The sequence below is a fragment of the Canis lupus genome, chromosome 15 (genome assembly GCF_048164855.1).
Source record: "Canis lupus baileyi chromosome 15, mCanLup2.hap1, whole genome shotgun sequence".
NCBI lineage: Eukaryota > Metazoa > Chordata > Mammalia > Carnivora > Canidae > Canis > Canis lupus.
In genome coordinates, this window is record NC_132852.1 from 41,616,309 (window position 1) to 41,632,182 (window position 15,874).

The 15,874-nt window shown below is 57.0% G+C and overlaps 1 protein-coding gene across 4 annotated transcripts in view; it reads left to right on the forward strand.

Moving 5' to 3' along the window:
- PTPRN2 (protein tyrosine phosphatase receptor type N2) overlaps window positions 1-15,874 on the forward strand; it is a 726,314-nt gene that overhangs the window by 509,474 nt on the left and 200,966 nt on the right. The window lies entirely within an intron of this gene.

The following is a 15,874-nucleotide window of genomic DNA, read 5'->3' on the forward strand; positions in this document are numbered from 1 at the left end:
GCACAGTGCAGAAGGAGCGCCACACGTGAAGTCCCTTCTCTACGTTAGTTTAGGGAATGCGGCAAAGAGTTATTTTAGACAATATATTTTTATTTTTAGCAATTATAAACAAGACCTTTGAGCCATTGAATAACCCCTATAATAAGTCTTGTAATAAAATTGGAAGAAACCAGACAACATGTGCCACACAGAGGTTGGCTGCTTGTCCACCAGACACGGGTGGGCGAGCCACGCAGGCGGCAGTCCAGGGGCGCGGGCCACAAATGGAATGGGTGTCCTTGAGCAGACGCGCCCGAGTGAAAGGAACTTCCTGAGTGAGGGTCGTTCAGAGATACTTTCCTTGCCGTGTGGGGCACTTGACAACAGTTTGTGCCCTTTAAAAAATTGTTCATAGTTACATTTCTAAGCACCTCAGGACTTTCTAGTTCAGCATCTTCCCAAGTGATGTGTTTACTGTGCTTAATAGGTGTTAAAATCACAGTGAAAACACAAGAAGTTCTGGTCCTTTAGAAAAATAATTAATGGACATCAGACAAGGAGAAAAAAATCTGTACAGCTGGTGGCTACGAGACAGATGAATGCCACAATTCAGGAGGCTCAGCTGACCTGTCCCACCTACGTCCGCGTGCACTTTGGGGCACTCCGCAGCTGCCAGGGCCGCCAGCACCAGCCTGGAAGCACAAGTGTCGAGGAGCAGTCCTTCAGTGTCTTGAGGACAAACTATCAAACCAGCCTTCACAAAAATAACGAAGCGCACGCAACCATATGACTCTCGCTAAAATACTGATTATTAAAGTAGTTCCTAGGGCAAAATGCCTTCTCTGCCATCACATGATGACATTTTTAAATGCTGCTTATTTCGTCTTATTCTCCTCTTGTAAAGCCAACTTCCCAGATGTCCTACAACATACACGTGTGTACAGTGGCAGGCAGATACATTATCAATAAATCAATAAATATTAGCAAGTGCTCAGAAGTTACAGGTAGAAAGCATTTGAAACTGAGCCAGATGATTTATAGTTAACTGAGGATTGGGATTTTTTCTTGTTCGTGTTTATATCTCTGCTGTTTGTGCAACTTCATGTCTGAGCTAGACTGGAGGAGGAGGCAGAGACGGGCCTCCACTGCCCACCTACCCCCATCTCCTGGTCACCCCCTCCGGCAAGCTCGACCCCGGAGCCGCGGCTTCCCCTCAGCTCAGCATTTGCAGACAGCGGCGCCCCAGGGGAACCACCCTCCATCCCGGGAAGCCACGTGTGGGACCCTGGAGGCGGGCTGGACCCAGGTGGCCCCTCGCACATCCCACCCTCGTTCCGCTGGGCCCCGAGCAGCACTGCAAGATCAGGATGTGGGGCTCTGGAAGCTGCTGCTTCGGGGGGTGGGGGTGCAGGTGGACGAGGCTGAGGCTGCATCCCGGATAGGACAGGGGACCATTCGTAGAGCACGCCCGGGGACACCTCCCTCAGGGTGCTCGGGTCTTCCCCACACTCAGGGCCCGCGCAGCCCGGGCCGCCGTCCCCTGCTCTCTGCTGACCACAGCGCTGCTGCTGTGAGGCCCTACGCTCCGACTGCACGACCCTCACCCTCAAGAACAGCCTGCAGGCCCCACAGCCATGCCTGGGGCTCCTCTCCTGACCCATCCCCCCCTGGTCTGCTTCTCGTGCTTCCCCAGCAACGACCCCACTCCGCTCTGCGGTCCCTTCCACAAGCCACTCCTGGTGACAGTGACACAGCAGCCCCCGCCCCCCATGACGGGAGAGGCAGAGCTCAGAGGCCTGCAGACCATGCCGACCGCTGCGCCCCTGGACAGCAGCGGGCCAGCCGGCCGCCCCAGTGCTTTGCCAGGGGCCTGGGGGCTGGCCTGCCCCTGTGCCCCTCGTCTCCCTCCTGCCCAGAGACAGGCCCTGAGGCCCACACTGGTCACCTCCTCTTCCTTCCAGATCCTGCATGCTGGACTCCGTGCGTCCAGCCCATAAGGCAGCAGCTGGACGCGGAGATACTGACTTCCTTACTTGTATATGATCAGCCCTGTCGCACGCCGCTTCTTCCCGGGATGGTGTGAACATGTAGACAGCAGAGCCGGAGAAACATGGGCGCAGGCAGACTGGGGAGGGGGATCGTCCCATAGCTCGTACCCTGCCTCCCAGCCCCTGCAAGCTGCTGCTGGACACCAGGCACAGGCCCCATGCGGGTCATCAGTGAGCAGTGTCAGGTGTGGGCTGACAGGAGAGAGGACATCATGCATGAGTCCCCACGTATCTGTGACCACAGATGGGGCAGCTTAATAGCAGATGTTCATCTGCTCATATCCTGCACGCGAAGGGGGGGTACCTCCCAGACCAGGTGTCACAGGCCTGGTTCCTCCCGGGGCCGCTGTCCCTGGTGTGTGGACTCCGTCTTCTCCCCATATCCTAGCGTGCCCGTTCCTCTGTGCATATTTGTGCCCTGACATCCTCTACTTACCAGGACCCGGGCACAGGGTATTAGGGCCACCTGTGTGGACTCGTTTTCACCTGACTGCCTCGGTAGAGACCTTGTCTCCACCTAAGATCACATGCTGAGGTCCAGGGTTGAGGGACCTGGCTCAGCCCCTGACGTGGGGGAACACCAGCCATGACGGGCGAGAGTCCCCACACAGAGCTTGGGCCCCATGCTGCTTCTGTCCCATCTTCCAGGCCTGTCTCCAGTGACACATCACCCATGGAGGTGGCTCAGCTGTGACCTGCGGCACAGGGCTGCCCCCACCCCATTGGGAAGGGGTGGCGGGTATGGATCTCGAGGCTTTCCCACTTCTGCAACCACAAAGAAAACTGTGCATTGAGGTGTTTGGGGATGAGAAGGAAGCCAAATGAAGCAAATTCCCCTTCCAGGACCCCAGCCAAGCCCCCCGTTGGCCAGCTCCTCTCTCCAGGGAGAGGTCCCTCCCAGCAGACAGCCTCGTCGGGGGCAGTGGCTGTCGGGGGGTCCGATTCTGCCTCAAGTCCCCCTTGGGTCCCCCTCAGGCTGGCCAAAAGGAGTGGTCTGGGCCCACCCCCAGGAGCTGGTCAGGGCAATGCGGGCGTGCGCACTCACAGGCCCGGGTGAGGGAGGAGCAACGTCTGTGGCAGCAGGGGGTTCACGGCCCTGTTCTTGCCTCGTGTCAGCCGGGGGCTCCCGAGGACAAGCCTGGGGATCGCTGCCCCACCTGGCCTCACAGTGATGAGAGTGCCCTTCAAAGCAGATGGGGATCCCTGGGTGGCGCAGCGGTTTGGCGCCTGCCTTTGGCCCAGGGCGCGATCCTGGAGACCCGGGATCGAATCCCACATCGGGCTCCCGGTGCATGGAGCCTGCTTCTCCCTCTGCCTCTCTCTCTCTCTCTCTCTCTCTCTCTCTCTCTGTGACTATCATAAATAAATAAAAATTAAAAAAAAGAAAGAAAAGATTCAAAGCAGACGCAGTCACGGTGAACAGAGAAGGCATCCAGGGATGTGTCTACCCTTGCAAACCAAGTGCTTAGCATCAACCGCCTGAGCCCCACATTTCAGTGCTTGGCTGTGGGTGGCCCCCTGGTCGTTCAGAAAACACTTGAACCCTCCTTTTGAACCCCCAACCCTGCCTGGGAAAATATGCTTTTTAAGATAGTTATTTAAACATTAAAGAGTAATCATCTTGGTGGGGAAAGGAGGCTCAGTTCAGAAATCACAGGATTAATATTTCGGGAGCTGGTCTGAGGCCTAGCTGTCAGGGGTGCGTCCACAGGGCTGCCTCAGCCCAGCAGCTGTCATCCTTCTCTTTGAAGTGACAGCTGCATGACACCTGTTGTCATATTGTTTTCGACAGAGATACACAGAGTAACTCTCTAAAAACATGTTAGTGCCTTTGGGTGAAAGCTCAGGTAATCGGACAAAGAATTAGCAGATGTCTCAGAACTATTTTAACAAAATACTTCCTACGTGAGTACAACTTTCCTTGGTTCTGTTTGCCATAACCCTGAGGTAGTTTTAGCATAATTCAAAAATCCAGATGCACAGACAGGCAGCATTCAAAGCAGAGTTGACTCTATAAAATCTGGAAGCTTTAAGGTATAGTTTTCAACACAAAACATCCAACACAGGAGGTTTTGTTTGTTCACTGAGCAGTTACACGTCCTGTTTAAATTACAGTTCTGGCACCAAGCTCACTGGCCAATCTTTTAGGGAAGCGGATGTTGTCCGGACGGAGGCGGGTATGCATACCAGAGGCACAAGAGGAAAATACTTCGTTCAATTATAAATACATGAGCACTGAGGTTTGGTGCCAAAGAAAAGAAGATCTGCAGCACGGGTGCCTGCTTTTCGTGAGCATGAGATGCGTTCACAGCAGAGGCTGCTGGGGAGCACGCAGCCTTTCCTGAAAGGGTCTCTGTGTCCACAGAGACCCTTTTGCTTCCATCCCAATGGGAGAAAGCAAACCCCGAGGGCACCTTGTGGAGCCCCCATAACACCACCTCCCCACCCACCCCCACCCCGTGTCAGGCTCCCACCCTGCTGCTTCCGCATACCTGCCTCAAGGAGGCACCATGCGGTGGGTCTGCCCACACAGCAGGCAAGCCTGTCAGCCCTGCCTGAGGATGGACTCACGGGTTGTGACCCCGACTGGGTTTGCCTCCTACTATAGAACACCAGGGCCACTCGACTCAAGCAGATCTGTGGGTGGGATGGAAGGATGGCCCCTCCATCGCCAGGACCCGATGCGGGGCGGGGATGGTGGGGAAGCCCAGCAGGTGGGCTTCAAGGGTTCTATGTCAGTACGGGATTCATTCGTGAGCTGTGTTGGCGGGAGTTTTCAGACACATGTTACGATTATTTTGAGAAGTTAAGGGATAATTTGGATTCTCAGTCAATGCTCTTTGTATTATTTAAATAATGCATGTGCTTATTAAGCATTAGCTACCACCCCGTGGAGGGGGGACCCAAAATGGCCTCATTAAGAGGATGATGAAAAGACTCTCTTTAGGGCCCTTTCCAGGGCTTGGTAATTACCACTGGCGTTCATTAGGCAAAAGGGAAGGGAGAGGCCTGCTGCCGGGGTGTGTGTGTGTGTGTGTGTGTGTGCAGGAGACTGAGCTGAGGATGGGGACGAGGGGAGGAGCCTGCGGGACGTCCTGTCCCTGGCTTTGTCCCCTGCCAGCCCCACCTCTGGCCCTGCAAGAACTTCCCTAGCTAGGGGCAAACCAAGAAGAGTGAAGAGCTACAAAACCCTGACACAGAAGGCGTATTTCAGAGGTGACTGCTCCCTTTCCCAAAAGAAGAAGTGCTTTTAACAGGCGGGTCCAGCACAGAGCTGCTCCCGGATGCTGTGCGAGCTTACCCCAGATCCCCCGTCTACCCTGGAAGGCAGCCTCCTGCTGCCTGGGCCCCACCTAGACCTAGCCTGCCAATCCCTGTGCACCTGGCAGCCCACAGCATGCAGACCATGTGGTCCCCCAGAGGGGGGATGAGGACCAGGGTCTCCCCACAGCCCCCGCAGTGAAGAAATATGATGAAGCCCAGCCCAGGCAGTTTGGGCAGGGATGGCTCCAGACGTGGTGGGATGACCGCTTCCCTGCAGAGCACAGGTGAGGACACCCAGCGTGCCACTCAGAGTCATGCCCCTGCGCAGGGCAAGACCCTTAACTGGACGAGGTGCCCCATGTGGGGAGTGGCCCACGGTGGCTTCTCAGAAAATTCCTACAGATACACTTTGCAGCTCCTGCTCCTGGAGTGGAGAGAACACGCCGTCTGTTTATTACTATTCCCCCCACCTTATGTGCTTTCAAGCACATCTGATCAAGGAATTCATTTAAACCAAGAGCATTTGAACAGAAGGTGGTGTGAACTAAAGTAAGGGAAGTTCACCCGCCTGGATCTGCAAGACCGTTGGAGGCACAGGCAGCCGGGCCGGGTCTCACCAGGAGGCCCCTCCAGCCCTCATACTGTCCCCCACCCCTGCCATCTCCCTGCCCTTTTGGGCCCAACATGCACCTAGGAGGACACAACAGTGGGTGCACTGCCCGTCCAAGTGGACGGCTCCGGGAGGGACACGGACACCTGCCACTCCCCCGGGCGGTCTGGAAGGCGGACGATGGCTAGAACTTAGGAGGAAGTGAGTCATCAGGGGGCTGAGGCTGGAGGGCAGCAGGAGGAGACCCGGTACCTGGCTGCCCCTCCAGGTTGGCACCATGCAACAGAAGGAAAAAGGCAGCGTTATTAGAGCTCTCCTGCTACACACAGCTGAGGTCCTCTGAAATGATGCTTCTTCCAGGCAGCAGGTACTAGGGCTAGCCCGGGCTGGCCGTCCCCGGTGCCAAGTTGAGTTCTAACATCAGGGAAGCCACTTGGCAATAACCAGGGGGCCAGCTGGCCTTCTGGACGACTTAGCTCCATGACCTGGGGCAGGTCTGCAATGTCTCAGGAGCTCCCGGTGGCTTGGCTCTCACACGAAGGGGTGCCTGCTGCACACCCCCAACCTGGCCCACCCTTGTCTCCAGGCTGCCCAGTGGGAATGAGGTTCAGCCTCAGTGAAAGGACCCAAAGAGTCACCCATCACCCCAGAGACCTCTGTCTGTCCAAGGTCGCAGGGTTCTGGAGACCAGCCACGCTGGCCATTGGCCCATCCGCTGACCTCGCCCCGAGGAACCGCAGCCAGGTCAGAGTTGGGGTCAGGGTGGGGGTCGACCTCGGGGCCCCATGCTATGGACCCCTCACTAGGGAGAGCGGGGCCTGGATGGTGCCCCCTGGGCTGCATGGATCTGGCCCAGCGCTGCAGCTCTCAGGTGTGTGAGCCCTGGGCAGGAGAGGCAGCCTGCGGGTGACCCTTTGGGAGAGAAGGCTCAGCACCGCCTGCCCTGGGGCCAGAGTCCCGGGGCAAGCTCTGGGGCTCCGCTGGGGCTACTGAATCCAGTGTATCATGGAAGCACTTTGCAAGCCTGCACACGGCCGCTGGTGTAGTCATCATGGCAACAGCAGCCCTGGGTGCTGGCTCTCCACACAGCTCCTTGACTGGCCCAGGAGGACGCCCTGGGGAGGCCCACCCTGCTCTGGTGCCCCTCGAGGTCCCTGGAGGAGGCCGGGGGTGGGTCCCCATTGCTGATTAAAAAGCTGAGGTCCTCAGAGCATCGCGATGGCAGAGGCAGACAGCATCCGGTGTGCTCAGGGCAGGCGGATGATGAGGGTCTGGGTTTCCATGATGCAAACTTAAAGGCCACCCGTCCCCAGGCTGCCACCTCCTCTTTGTCTCCCACACACTGGCCGCTCTGCCTCTGTGTCTTCACCTCATCCCCAGGACAAGGGACAGTGGCTGTGGCTGTCCCAGGGGTCGAGGTCAGCCAGTGCCTCCCCCTGGCTGGGGATACCCCCCTCCATGTCTGGGCGTGAGTTTGCGGCACCAAAGATTCGCCCTCTGACCTAGTCCGTCCTACCCTCCATACCTTGGTGGTCGGTGCTGCCCTTGGTTCAGGGGGTATTTACATCTTTTCCTCTATTTCCTCTGAAACATTTACGATCCTGGCTTCCCATTTAGGCTTTCATGTGCCGGGGTTGGTGTCCGTCCACATGGGGAACCACAGTCCAGTCTGACCTTTTGTGGCACAGGGACCCTGACGGGTGTGCTCCTGCCTTTCCCACTGGCCCCGACCCCCAGAAACCCTGCCCGAGCTGCCAGCACTGCCATCAAGTTTCCAGGGACACGGGGCCTCACCTGCACCTCTGCTGTGTCTCCTGGGGCTCCTTGCCCTCCCTGCATGGCCCCTGTAGGGTCAGGACAGCGTGTCCTGGTGTCCCAGCCCCCGCTTCTCCTCCGTCTATTTTGGACAGAGCACCGACCACTGGTAGACCAGGAAGCCAGGTGTCCAGGCCTCCCGTGGAACCACCAGTCAGACCACCCAGGAACCCACAGAAATAATACTAATAAATTGAAGAAGCAGAGTCATCAGGGGCGCATGGGAATGGGCCCCCTGTTGCTCCCAGCACCTCGGAGTGACCGGAGAACCCGAAGGGGCATGTGGGTCCAGCCAGCAGCACCTGGCTGCCCCTGCACAACGGCTAACCCCAATGGGCCCCCGAGCCCAGTGTCCCCTACAGGACACTCTTGGGACTCATCATAACACAGTGATGCTGTGTCCTGGCAAAGAGCATGCCTTCCTCATCTGGCTGCGTTTGTGGTAGAAAGGACATGGCCCCAGTGGCCCAGCTCCTGCCTGCCCAGCCCTGCCTCCCAGCACCCTGGCCGCGGAGGCTCCCCACCTTTCAGCCCACCTGCTGGTCCTCCTTGTGTCTCCCCTGTCCGTGGACGCTCACTGGGCGGCCCGCCGGGAAGCCACGGTAGTAGCATCAGATCAAAAGGGTCCCTGACAAGGGAACGGGTTACAGGGGTTGCCTGGAAAGAGTACGGTAACTGTCCCACCCCGTTCATCAGCCACCAACACCCTTGGCATCAGACCTCGGCCCGCGGTCTGTCACACCCCAGCAGAGGCTTCTGTTTTCCAAGAACGAGGCCTACGGAACAAGGAGCTGCGCTTATTAGCTTGTTGTGGAGCATTGAGGGGAAAGCCCGAAAGGTGTTTACGGCAGCTACCGCGCCCTCGCTGCTTCTCCGACACCTGCGCGCCACGCGCCGCTCTGGGCTTAGCTCTGCCCTGGGAACCTCGATCCCAGCGGCCGGGAAGGGGGAGCATGCCAGTTCATGGCGTGGGGCGGGGGGCTCTGGCCCGTCAGGGTTCCAGGTGGAGGAAGGTGGGGATGCAAAGCAAGGAGGCAGGGTGCCTGAGCCGGAAACCAGCCTCTAAAACCCACACGATGGCCCCCTCGGGACCATTAATTCATTAATGCTCCCAGCCACCGCAGCATTGTTTTCTTGTAATTATACACACCTCGTACGCTTGCTTTTGAAGACATTAATTGCATGATTAGTTTTATGACTTCTTCTGATTACCAATTAAGTCACCTTTTTTTTGTATTTCATACATACCATTAGAGTTTATAGTGCCGTTTTTAATTTCTCACCTAGCAGGGGTTCTCACACGTTGGAAGGCTACATTATCCACTCAATAAACAGAGAGAGTTTAATTTTCTGTGCAAAGTATTGGTGTGGACCTGGGAAGGTGATGTTTCTGATATTACACTATCAAGAGTGACATTTAATTTTACAGGGAAAAATCTTGTTTTTCACTGTCATGACGATGTTCACAGAACATGATGTTAGAGAAGAGCGCCAACCAGACGCGGTGATCCTGGGTTAGCTTGGATGGAGTCATCACACCCCCTTCTCTGGGGAAGACATTGGCACACACTCTGCTCGTGGTTTCTGTATGCCCTGCATCCCCCGAAGAGGAATGTGGCCCCGCGGGTGCCCACGTCCATGACCACGGTGCCCACCGCACCTGCCGGGCAGGAGGGAGGCTCTGCATGCCGCCGCTGACAACCCAGGCAACGCTCTGCGGGGCCTCTCCCTGCGTCCACCACGGCTCACAGAATGGCATTCAGGCCCTGCTGTACATTCACGTTTCAAGATCTCTTCTCTTCCCCCAGGAAAAATAAGAGCAAATAGATCTGTAATCAACAGATGGTCAGGTGGATGAGATGCCTAATTGGATTGCACTGAAACGACTCCATAAACGGGGCTGTGCGGGCAGCGGTGCAGTTTAATCGTGTGATTTAGCGGCATCGATTCACAGCTCCGTGCACAAAGGGGCCGGTGAATAATGCCAGTTATAATGCGGTGTATGGGTTGGAGACCTTCACGTTGACTTAAGACATATGTGTGGTTCCAGGGCCCTGAGAGCCATGCCGCTCCGGAGGGGTCACTGCTCCGAGGTCTGAGATACTTTTAATTGGATGTGGCTAGAGAAAGAAAGTTCCAATCTCAGTGTTGATCCTTAAAGTATCGGCCTGACAAAGCGTCGTGTTAGGGTGAAGAAGGTGGTGGGGGCACATCCACACAGTGCCCCCTGCGTCCTGGACACCCTGCAGCCTGACCCAGGGCAAGGGGTGCCTGTGGTGACCGAGAGAGTGGCCCACACCCTAAAAGCCGACTTTTTCATAATTTGTGGGAAACATACTGGGGTTCCTTGAGCACCCTTTTTTTACTCTGAGCTTTACTTCCTTTCTTCTGTTAAGCTGCTGACTCATTGTCCCGCAGGCTCCTGAATAATGCATGAGCAGGCTTGCTCTCCAGGGCACAAAAGTCCCAAGCCAGAGCCAGGGGTCGGTTCAGGGGCCTCTGGGGAGAGGTTATTACCATTCGTAAGGGGCAGTTCCCTGCCCCAGATGCATATGTGTTCTGAACCACTTATTTAGGGATTTTTTAGGAGAGCTTTGTGCTTGTGGGGGGTGAGGGGGCCCCTCACCTGAGTTCCATTTAAAACCTAAAAATTATAAGTTTAAAAGAACTATGGGGAAAGAGAGGACTGCCCTGTGACGTGGGCCTCGAGTGTCCAGGCGTGACTGCCTGAGTGGGAACATCTGCCTGCACCTGGCGGATTCCGTGAGGCACCTGCCTGCCGGCTGTGACAGCAGAGGAAGCACAAATATGGCAATGACACTTTGGGACCTTATGTGCTGTTCAGACAGTATCTAAGGGAACTTAAAAGTACTACCCCCTAGTCCCGGCCAGCGTCCTGGGCCGTTTCCTACAGAAGGGCGTCACTAGGTCTCAGAGAGCCCGCTGTCTGCACCCTGTCTGGCCTGCACCGCCTGGGGCATGGGGTCGGCAGTGGCAGTGAGAAGGAGCAAAGGGGGGCTGGGTGTGAGCTGGGGCACCTGTTGTAGAAGCAGACGGGCAGCGGCTCCTGGGGGGACCTGGGCCCTGGCTGGCCACCCACCGCTTGGCTGACATCGCTCCAGCTGTTGTTGGTCTTCCCTCGGGGACAGAGGACGGCCAACCCTGGGCCCTCACTGCATCAGGAAGGGGACCCATTCTGATTGCAGGGAGGGGTCAGAGGCCAGGCCTCTGCCCCACAGCCTTCCTGGGGGCCAGTTCTCCTTTGCTGGCCCCTGGGCCGGTTGGAGACGAGTAGCAGCCAGGCTCATGGTGTTTGTCTGGAACAGCATCGCTTGTGAACCGGAATGGCCCTCGTGCTGGCACCCCGCCCTCCGGGGTCTACAGACATCCAGTGTTCCAGCTGAAGCGGGTTTGCAGCAAAGACAGTGCACTGTCTGTGCCCAGAGCAGACCCTGTGCTGGTAAACGCATGTGTGCTCCTGCACACGTGCACACTTGTCCACGCGCTGCCATGGCCCACGCAAATTAAATAATTAAACAACAATTAGGTAGGTGCCAATCTGCCTGTGCTGAGTGGGAATCACCGGCTTTTGGAGAGGGTGTAATCAGAAAAGCTTGGGGTGATCAGAGGCAACTCCATGAAGACATTACAATTTCAGTGGCTGCTGGGAAGAGGAGAGGGGTATGTACAGACATAATGGAGAAGGAGACACATTTCAGGCAGATTTATCCAAGTGCTCGGCAGACAAGCACCAAGGGGCTCACATGCCCCACGTCAGGCAGGGCAGTGAGGATAAGGTGAGTGGGACCCAGGGCAGTGGGGGCATGGATACAGCCCTGGGGAGTCGCAGGAGGGCGTGCACGGGGGACGGCTGCGTGTGCCGGGGAGTGGGTACAAGGTCACTGGCTAAGTCAGCACAGAGGACACCAACAAAGAACAAGAAAGGCCTAGGCCCTGAGTATGCACCTGGGGTGGTGGGTGCCCAGCATGCCCGGCGTGCCCGACGTGGGATGTATGTATAGGGAAGAGCCGACTGCTTTCCCTCCAGCTGGCACCCATTAGCCTGCACTTACCCAAGGGCATGGTTGACCGCCCGCGGTCCTTTAGCCTGGCCCAGGGACACCCCGAGGAAGCATCCATTTCGTGGGAGAGAGGGAGGGAGGGTGGGGACGAGGTAGAGGGCAGGTGACTGAGGGGTGGATGGGGAAGGGGTGACCATGCAAATGTACATTTGGAGGCATTTATTGGGAAGTCTGTGGAGCTAGACCAGTGGTCCAGGCCAGCACCTGTGTCACCATAGTGACCACATGCTGCCTTCTGTGTCTCGGGTCAGGAAGTGCATAGTTCTGTTAAAATGCTTACTTGCTTTATGGAATACTTACATAGAAAACTTGGGAAATGCAGAATAATAAAATCTAAAAACTTAAAACCAGTGTCATTCTGCCCCCTGGACTTACTTGCCACATGGTGTTTCTTACAGAACATCGAGGCACAGACATGGGTGCTTCCAGCAGCTACATCAGAGCACCGGAGGGTACCATCTAGCTCTTAGCGCACAGCCACATCAGATAGTCTCACATGCTGTCTGGAGGAGCGTGGTTCTCTGTTCAGTTGTCCCTGCTATCTAACCCCTGCCACTACTGGGTGTTGCCAGGATTGCAGTTTCAAATCTGGCTGTAGTTGTACTTACACACGGCTTATTACATGATATCGCCTCTAGGACATAAGGACCCTGCTAGATGTGCCCACTCTACTAAGTCTCTGCGTCCTCAGCATCCAGTCCAGTGCACGTCCACCCCGACCATGGGCAGTGCCCACCTCAACCGCGGGCAGCGTCCACCCCAACCGCGGGCAGCACCCACCGTGACTGCGGGCTGTGTCCACCCCGACCACGGGCAGCATCCACTCTGCCCCCAGGCCTGTGAACACACCCTCAGCAGCACGGGGGGTCAGACTTTGCTGCCCTTCCTGCGATTCTTCAGGGTAAATCGTGGCATCGTATCATTGCTTGAATTTATGGTTTTCATCTCGCATGGAGTTAGCATATTTATCGTACTCTGGCATTTCCTGTCCCACGTGTGCGAGTGACCCTCACGCGTTGCTGCTTACGGTGGATGTGCGGGGCCCTTGGCTCACCTGTCACAAGGCTTGGAGTTGCAGACACTGAGCTCTGGTGTCCCCGTGTCTGCCGTTCCTCAGGGACCTGCCGACCGCTCTCATGTCTAGAGCGTCCAGGTTGTACTCAAGCAGACAAATTCTACTCTTTGTCCTTCCCGTCAACAGCCCACGTTGTCCCGCTTCCACAGTCTCACACACCCACAGCATCTCTGGCTGCCACAGCCGGTGCAGTGAGGGTCAGGTATGTGTTGTGCCACGAAGACCTGCGTCCTCCCGCTGTTTCAGTGTTGCCTGTGGCCCCATCACTGATTTTGCCTAAAACAGCTTCAAGAAGGTAGAGAGAACGTGCCGGATATTTTTTCTAAATCCTTTCGGTGTTCACTCCACTTGTGAGACGTATTATTCCCGTTGGCTGTGCTGACATGTCCCCAGATGCCGGTCCCTCAGGGATGCGTGTCCCCATGCCGATGCTCATCCCATGTTGTTCCAGAAGCTTCTGGAAGCTCCCCAGGCTCACCTCCGACCCTGTGGCAGTCTGTTTGGCTTCCCCTGACTGGTTGGAACTCTGCTCCTGGGGTTTCCCTGCCCTGTTGTCACGTCCAGGTCCCCGCAGGGCTTTGCCCCGTCACCATGTCCCCGCCTGTTCCTCTCCACATGTCGTGAGTCCTTGCGCCCACCTGTGTCCTGGCGCCTGAGGCCCGTGGGGAAGCCCCGCTCATGACGCCCTCCCGCTGTGGGCATCCTCTCAGCCATCTGTCCATGTCGCTGGCTCCTCTCCGCAGACTGGCCACTGGGAGAGCAAGGATCAGCTCAGCAGTCACAGCTCCCAGGAGATGCCCACGAGCCAACGTGTGTTTCAATCCACTTTACTGGGGTGTGAGTTACTCTCCGTAAAGTTCACCAATTGGCTGGTGGGCAACTGCGAAGTGTCAGACCACAGGACTGGCTATGAGGCCTGGTGACGGCCCCGGGCATGGCCACAGAGTCATGTGCCCGCCCTCCCTCTTCCTCCCCACCCCGGCCCCTTTCTGCTCTGACTTTCTCAGACTCATGCAGTTTCAGAGACACTAACAACTTGGTCCTAAAACTTCTGCGTAAGAAGGAATGCAAAATACTGGCTTATATGGAGGAAATCCCATATGTGCTCCTTAGGTTCATGTGTGGCCCCTCAGCCTGACCCCAAAACATGGGCTGCACAAGCACCATACCGCTGCTCATGTCCAGTCACCTTTATGACCCAGCCATAACACCCCACCCCTAGAGTCTCGGGTGAGTGTCTTCTCGCGTCCCTTCTGCAGAATCTGGGTGGATGCAGCCTTTCCTGACTGTTGTCCATCTGTCCCGTCGGGGGAGGCCATGGTCGCTCTTCTCCCTGTGAGTGTCGGCGTGGCCCCAACCAGCTGGTTCTCTCCTTGCCTTTGCTGCTGGGGGGCAGGGAGCCACAGAAATTGCCCCCACCCAGCCCTTAAATCAGCCCGATGCCTGCATGAGACACATGCGACTGAAAACTAGGACAGATTGTGCATCCCCCACCCACCCATCCCCCATTATTCCTTTTTTAATGGCGATTTTTGTGGTTACTGGGAACAGAAGCCACAAATCTCCGGGTTTTAGGAGAGCTTGAATGCATCCATCACCCAGGATAAAACTTGGACTTTGTGGGCATATCTGTCCACTCAGCTGAACCACTGAACTTTCTTGCCTCCCACCTGCTCCTCAAATTCATATTTAAAATAAAAACAAAACTATTCTGTCCCCCGTTTACTAAAAGGCAGCCATCCCTAACAAGCCCAGACGGATTAGCGCTCCTACATCGGCGGAGCCCACTTAGCAACGCGTGAAACCGTCGCAGCCCAAGGTAATTTGCAAAACGCAGTCGCCTCTGATCAATCTGAAATAATCCTCCTGTTTATAAAACAGAACATGAGTCACCGCCCCAAGCCCGACGCCAATTACACCGGTAACACGGTTTCAAAGTGGCGCCCGTGCTGCCGAGCCGAGGGCCAGCCAGGCGTCCGCGCGGGCCCGCCGTGCCTGTGCAGCCCCTCGGTGCCGCCTGGGAGCCACTGCCGAGGAATTAATCACACGGTCACAGGAGCAGCTCTCATCCCCGGGAATTAGCGGGGGCGCCAGACGCCGTGAATGTGCCGAGCGCCACTGATAAGCCTGCCGGGCGCTGGGCGGCCGCCATCCAGACTCGGGCAGATGCGGGTGGGAGCCGCGGAGACGTCTCCTCCCCGGCGTGTCAGCCTGCGCCACTCCAGGGAGTGGGTGCCACCGCCACCCGTCGGGGATGCCCGGGTGTCAAACCTCCCGGTCGTGGTGTCTTTCAGCTCTGGGAACATTCCTGCCCCAGTCCCGCGGGGGTGCAGGCGGCCCCAACATGGGAGCGGGACTGGGGCTTCCCTGACCAGAGCAGTGGCGTCTGGCTGCCCTGGGTCACACCCTACACCCCGGGCTGCCCGAGGGCTCCACCTGGCCACTGTTGTCCCAGGGCCAGGAGGACCCCGATGCAGAACCCCTGACAGGTGGCTGTAGGACAGCGCGACGCCCTCTGCGTCCAACCAGGTGCAGGCTGTTGGAAACCCACCCCGTAGCAGTCCCCCCACCCCGGCGCCCTCGTCACCGTTGCTGTCCCTTCCTCACCCCACACACCCGAGCTGCCCACCCCTCCCTGGCTGTCTGGCTCTTCCCTGGAAACGTCGGCCCGCACCAGTGAGACACTCGGAGGAAACAGCAGCCACACCGGGGAGAAAGGGCTCCTTACCCCGCAGGAGGCCCCAGCGCAGCGGGTCAGCTCTGGGGCGCCTCACCTGTCTTCATGCTTGTCCCCCAGTCACCGATGCTGGGACAGAGCCCCCGGCGACCCTCCTCCCACAGTTGGGCTCACAGCAGAAAGGATGGGTCTTGCCTTCTCCTTATTTACTTTGGAAATTCCAAAGTTTTGAATGGGTTGAAAGAACAGTACAATAAGCATCCATTGTTCCTCAGCTAGACTCACCCACTGTGAGCCTTCAGCTCCCTGGTCTTATGCTCCATC